Source organism: Mirounga leonina, unplaced genomic scaffold (genome assembly GCF_011800145.1).
Source record: "Mirounga leonina isolate KUSES-001 unplaced genomic scaffold, KU_Mleo_1.0 Mir_101664, whole genome shotgun sequence".
In the NCBI taxonomy this organism is placed as follows: Eukaryota; Metazoa; Chordata; class Mammalia; order Carnivora; family Phocidae; genus Mirounga; species Mirounga leonina.
In genome coordinates this window covers 22,543,550-22,549,943 of record NW_023270175.1, presented here as the reverse complement: position 1 = coordinate 22,549,943, position 6,394 = coordinate 22,543,550, and the positions used below count along the sequence as shown (strand labels likewise).

The 6,394-nt window shown below is 47.2% G+C and overlaps 1 protein-coding gene across 1 annotated transcript in view; it reads left to right on the top strand.

Moving 5' to 3' along the window:
• Positions 1-565: 565 nt before the first annotated feature.
• MBNL3 (muscleblind like splicing regulator 3) overlaps positions 566-6,394 on the top strand; it is a 104,529-nt gene continuing 98,700 nt past the window's right edge. Inside the window, exon 1 of the mRNA XM_035008760.1 lies at positions 566-868. The gene's annotated coding sequence lies outside the window, so the exon portion shown is untranslated. The remainder of the gene's footprint in view (positions 869-6,394) is intronic.

Here is a 6,394-nt window from a genome sequence, read left to right as displayed (position 1 = left end):
GGGCGCCCGAAGCCCCCCAGCAGCGCCGTTCCCGCGACGCGTCCCGCGGGCCGGGCGCGGGGCGCGGGACGCCGGGCGGGGCGCGGGAGGGGGTGTGTGTGAAGGACCGGCGGCGGCGGCGGCGGCGGCGGCGGCGGGCTCGGCCGGGCCAGCGGGTGGAGGGCACGCCTTTGGCGAGGCCGGGCGGGGTTGGGGCCGGGGTTGCCATGGCAGCCACTAGCCCGGGCGGGAACCCCACGCCCGCCGCCGCGAGGGAGCCGGGAGCTGCGAGGAGTGCTCCGCGCGGACTGAACCAAGAGCTCGGGAGGGGTGGGGGGGGAGAGTGGAGGCCCGGGCCGGGCGCCCCCTGTGCCCCAGCGCGCCGGCCTGGCCCGGCCTGGGCCCCCCCGCCCCCCTCCCCCCAGCGCTGGGGAGCCAAAGAAAAGCTCCTCGCCTCGGGGCCTGAAGGGAGTCTCGCCGGAGCCCGGGGGGCCGCGGGGGGGGGGGGGCGGGGGGCGCCGGGGGGGGGGGGAAGCGCAGGGATCGTCGCCGCCGTCCGGGAGTCCCCGTGCGCGTGTCTCTGGCCTTGACATTTTGCACCCCACAGCGGCGACTCGGAGCAGGGTTGCACGTCCCAGCCATGAAGTTCTGTAGGTGGGGCGGGCTTTAATTTGCTTATATCTAATGATTTCAGGAGCCTCGCTTTAAAATGGCGGCATTCAGTACGCACCCCTGCTAAAGGCTCTCCCGGCACCGGGGCCACCTCGCGCAGCGCTGCTTTTGCTTCTGCCGCTAACAGATGGCATGTGCCGCTGTCGCTGCCGCTGCCCCCGCCGCTGCCGCAGAGAGCAGGACCCCTTAGCCCCTGGGTGTGCGCTAGCAGCATAAGGTAAGGCTGGAGATGAGTTGGGGTTTGTGAGAGTGGCTGCCTTCCTAGGACGCCGCAGCAAGCGAAGGCCTTTTAAACTTTAGTTTTTCAAGTGGCAAGTAGAAGGAAAAGTAATCTTGCAACTTCGTTGTAATTTTAGGGCTTTGATCTTTCTTCTTCCTGTTCTTCCGTCTTTCCTTTTCTTCTACTTTCTTTTTCCTTCGTGTTCTTCTTCCTTTATATATATATATATATATATATATATATAAATTTAAAGGAATTTCTTGCGTGGCATATCATCAGCAGATGCTTTAACAACTAATTTCCCCATGTTCATGCGGTATCGTGAGCAGTGCCACAGCTTCCTTGCAGAGCGGTGTCTTTTCCCGCTCTGGATGGACACATTCGGCAGCTTGCTTTTACTACCGGCATCTGAAGGGCGTGAGGATAGATCTTAGGAGACTGTTAAAAAGGTAACTTCATTTTTAGCATTCACACAGTCAGCTTTTATGGTAAGGAAACGCCATTAAATCAAGAGGAGTAACGAAACTTAACATTTAGGTGATTCATTTGCGTGGTGGTAACACTACTGTAGTGGACCTACTGTGTGCTTTTCTGACTCCTGTCTAGTAATTGATACGTATAGATACAACAGTGAGGGTGAGTTTATTGTATTGTCGTAATTAAGGTAGTGTGTTTTAGAGGAGTTCTTTTTTCCTAGATGTTCCTGAATTGCTTAATTGGGCACGGATCCCCACATATGGGATAAAGCCTATGATCAGGAGCTGGTATCCTATCTCTACGCATGTATTAACTTCGCGGGAAAGTATCAATTAAAACAAAATTATTGCGAGATTTAATTTTGAAATGACTGCTAATTTTTCTCTGTGTTGACTCCCTGGTTTAATCGATAAGTCTGGGTGATTACTGATATAATGGTTGGAAAGCAGACTCTTGAAATAGCAGTACCAGTGACTAGGCATCCTTAATACAATTGATCCGAGGGTTTTTTTTTTTTTCCCCTTCTGATAAAAGGCATATTGACAATGAGGCTTACCAGAGACCTCAGGTTTTTCTGATTATATTCATATTCTATATTTTCTTTTTTGCCTATGCAAATGTTTAAATACTTTTTTAAAGTTGTTTTTAAATTTTTTCCCCCAATATGCATACCTTTGGGGGATGCCTTCATGTTTATGGAAACTTCCCTAAACATAGTGTAAAAGGGCTTTTGCCCACAGCCAGCTGATATTATTCTGCCTCTGTCCACTTTTTACTTCTCTCCAAACAATAGAAGCCACTTGGCTGGCAGACTTTCCTGCTATTATATTTAGCAAGCTTCTGGGAAGGGGTGAAAGAGATCGTTTTGCACCTATTAAAGAACAGTGCAGTTTTCCTGCCTAGGTGCTGCAGTGTGCCTAGAAAGGAAGAACTGAACTGTTTACAATGGAATTTACTATATAATAAATTTTGCATCAGTGTTTCCAGATCATTGTTGAGAGAAGTGTGTGGGGGATTCATTGCTTCACATCCGAAAGGAGAGCTCCTGCAGGTAGAGCAAATAGATACCTGCATCCTGCATCGTTCCCCGGGGAAGGCGGTAGAGGGTGACCAAAACCAACTTCTCCCATTTTTAGTGCTTATAGACTTAGATCCCAGTTCAAGAAACTTGGCCTCCTGATGTGCTGCCTTGTTGCTGAATGACTTTGGACCAAACGCATCCTTAAAAAAAAAAAAAAGTGAAAACACTAAACCTTGGGGCCAGAATAGACAGGCTAAACTGGTGTCAGAGGCGTTAGGGGAAAATATTGCCAGTTATCATTCTGCAGCTTTATATAGTGATGACATTAGAGACCCTGTATGAAAACATCAGTGAAGGGGTTTGCCAGGGAAAAAAAATTATTTTGAGAGAGAATTGATACAGTGCGAGGCCAGAGGTGGTGACTGCATGTTTTGCTCTACTTCTGAGAGCTCCTTCATTTCTCTAATTTCCTTTGCTGCTTTAAGCACTCCTAATGATTCCCAGGACTATTATAAAGTATCTTTTTTTCCTCAACTGTCCACTGCAGGCCTTTCAGAGCAGCTGCTTTTTCAGTGGGAGAAAAACCTATGATTATGAGCTGGTATACAAAGTATCTTTGGTATTCCCTTGCGCCCACCCTTTACCTAAGCAAAGCCTCACACAGAGTAGATACGTGCGAGATATTGAATCAAAAAGAAGAATCAATCATTGGTAAACTCACAAAGGAGCAGATTTCTGCCCAGCTTTTAATTGCAACAGTACATTTTGGTGTACTTGCAGGAACCGAAAAATTTAAAGTAGATGAGAAGGTACGCACTCCTAATTGTCTGCATTCTGTTTGCTTCTCACTTGGTCCTCTAGGCTCTGGTGTAATTCGCTTTTCTGGCCAGTAGGTGTTTGATTATCTGCCCAGTTCTACAGTATGAAAAAGTAACCACAACACCTTGGGGGAAACAAAACAGGGTTTGTCTTTTGAGGCTCTGCGGCCCTGCACGTGCTCAAACAGTGGCAGTCTCTTGGCTGCAGTGCAGCTACCTGACAATATAGTTTGAAGTACAGTTTTGTTCTCTACCTGGCTGTCTTCGGCTGTGAGACGGAGGGCATGAGAGGAAGGGGGCGAGAAGCCATCCAGGGACGAAGATTTTCATTCCTACAACCTTGCGTTTCTCCTGCTTGATAGCACGATACATTCAAGAAGGGGCGGGATTTTTTTCCGTTTGGAAATAAATAATGCTGTCTGATAGGATGGCAAACAGGGATTGGGACACAGCACACAAGAGTAAGTTACAATACATGTTTGACAAGTAATCCGATCGTGTAATTAAAGGTAGATAATGGCCACTGCCATGTTAAGACTCTCAAGTGTCCGAAAGAGCACAAGGCTACAGTCACCTTTACTGCTTCCAGGTTCTTCCCTGCGTGCTATTGCGTTTCCTTAAACCATGTCTCCTGGGCTGAACAGATGGACCCCCCCACCCCCATTCTCAGTGTATGTGATGTCAGAAAGCAGAAATCAGAAGTTGTGTTTCTTTGTGGGCTCTTTCTCCCTCTCCTGTGGCGTGTGATACAGTTGTCACTTTGAAAATAGAAATTTATACCTCAGAATGAGGTGACAGTTTTTTTTTTTTCTCCTCTAGGAGAATAAACTGTGTTTGGGAGCAAGGAGTTTAATTTTAATTACCAACCAAACAACGGACAAACACAAAGTATGACCAAAAAGAAAGCAATTAGATCTGTATCCATGTGGGCCTTCAGGTCTTAAGGAAACCAGATGGTTCCAAGGCATCCTGCTCTTCCTGAATGGTTATATATCGCCTCAAGACAGCCAAGTGACAGTGTTGGAAAGACAACTTTGAGAATTAGGATAAATAAGGTATCTCTGACATTATCAGTGTTAATGACATCCATGTGACCTGAAAGGTATTTTTTTCCCAGCTCATTCTAGTAAAAGCACAGTATCAATCCATCATTTATTTCTACTTCGTATTAAATGGAGTGACAGTGTTTTTAAAAGATTGATGGAAAGCATAATGCAGTCTGGTAAGAGGGACCTTATTTTTAGGTGAGAAATAAAGGTATTCTCAAGTGGTCTGGGCACATCCACAGAAGCACACACGTGTGTGTATACACAAATTAGTTGTCACTTTAGAACAATTTATACAGCTACGCATTGATTTCTGCCTGGCAGATTATGGGAAAATACCTATTCAGTTCCAGGCAGTTAACTTTTGGAAAAAGGATATTCAAGAGGAAGGAAGAATGAAAGGAAGCTTGATTTAAATGCACGTGTGCGTGTGTATGTGTGTGTGTGTGTGTGGTATATGTATGTATGTGAATATAATATACACATATATCCACATGTATATTTACATGCATATGTATATGACACACACGTGTATATATATTTTTTTCTCCCTCTGTATGTACATGATGCTTTTCAAGAAACTCAGGCATAGTCATCCCAGAACTCGATAACAGCCGTGAGAGCAAAGTGTGAAGGGGAAGAAAGGAGCCTGGTTAGAGATTTAGGAATCAATTAGGCACGCTTGTTAAATACTATGTCCACTCACAAGGCCCACTTCCATCAGTGCTAAGTTGGCTTATGAGTAGGAGTGATTTGTTTCCCATTTTAGGCAGGAGTTTGTTTTATGCCTGCGCAGTGGGTGAACTCAAAGGGCCCAGGAAGAAAGGGCCTCCAATTGAGAAAGGCAGTCTGGACAGAAATGTGGAGGGTTGGCGCTAGAAACTCCCGACAGGCCATTTGATCTCCTGAGGCCACAGGAGTGTCCTAGAGCCTGGCAATTTGCTGGCTCTTCTTTTCCATTTTGGATCGTTCAAATTGCCTCCAAATTGTCCTCATGGGATTCTTTGCATCCTGAGCTTCCTGGCATCCCCTGCACTTGGTGCGGAAGTTTGAGAAATGTTTCTTTGGGCTTATTCAGGGGTCCCTGAATGTCCAGGTCACTCATTAGGCAGGTGGCTGGGACTTCTGACCTCACATCCTCAGTGCCTGGCACGTAGTAGGCTCTCCGTAAAAGTTTGTTAAATAGACAGAAGTGTGGATTGGTCTTTCTAACTTGTCCTTAGATTTTATGAACACGTTTCCTGGGATTTCAGGTAGCAGTGTCTCTAGCTTTAGGGTCCCCCCCACATCAGCAACAACAGCAACAAGCAGGTTGAAGCCTAGGTTGAGTGTCCTGTGGCAGCCACAGAAGCAACTGGAACAGGTTCAGGGCTGAGTCCTCCAGGAGCGGCCTGCGAGCCAGCTGCTGTGTTTTCTTTTTTTTTTTAGGGGGGAGGGTCAGAGGGAGAAGCAGGCTCCTCGCTGAGCAGGGAGCCCGACGTGGGACTCGATCCCGGGACTCCAGGATCATGACCTGAGCCGAAGGCAGTTGCTCAACCGACTGAGCCACCCAGGCGCCCCGGCTGCTGTGTTTTCTGTCACCTGCAGTTGCCTTTACTGTACTCACCTCCCGTCCCAGGGAAATCCGTCTTCAGCAAGAAGTTCTGTAGAAACAGTTCTCCAAACTGTTGCACCAGATTAAAAAAAAAAAAAAAAGGCCACAATGAGAAATACTGGGACTCGGACACCTCGTGCCATGCGTGGTTTAGAAAGTGATGAAGTCACAGACAAAAACCAAAAGGACAATGGGAGCTGTCTCATTTGCAGTTAAACACTGCCCATTTGGAGGTTGAATTTACATAGGTTTTTATTTACCAAGATACAGGTATGAACAGCGCCTCTTTTTTACTGGATCCCAAAAGCACAGTCCACATGGTACAAGAGACAAGAGCTGCCGTTTCAGATCCCCCACAATCATCTTTTGTGCCCGGAGGACCATCAGCCTATAGGTACAGCCTTTGCACTCTCCTCTTGTATGGCAGTATGAAGAGACCAAACAAGGGGGTAGGGGTTTTTGGGGGGGGGGGGCCGGTGGCCTGTTAGCAAAAAAAAAAAAAGTGAGTAAAAGAACCAGAGAGCTTGCATTTCACCTTTTGTCCTGCAGTCTTCAACCTTCATGAGG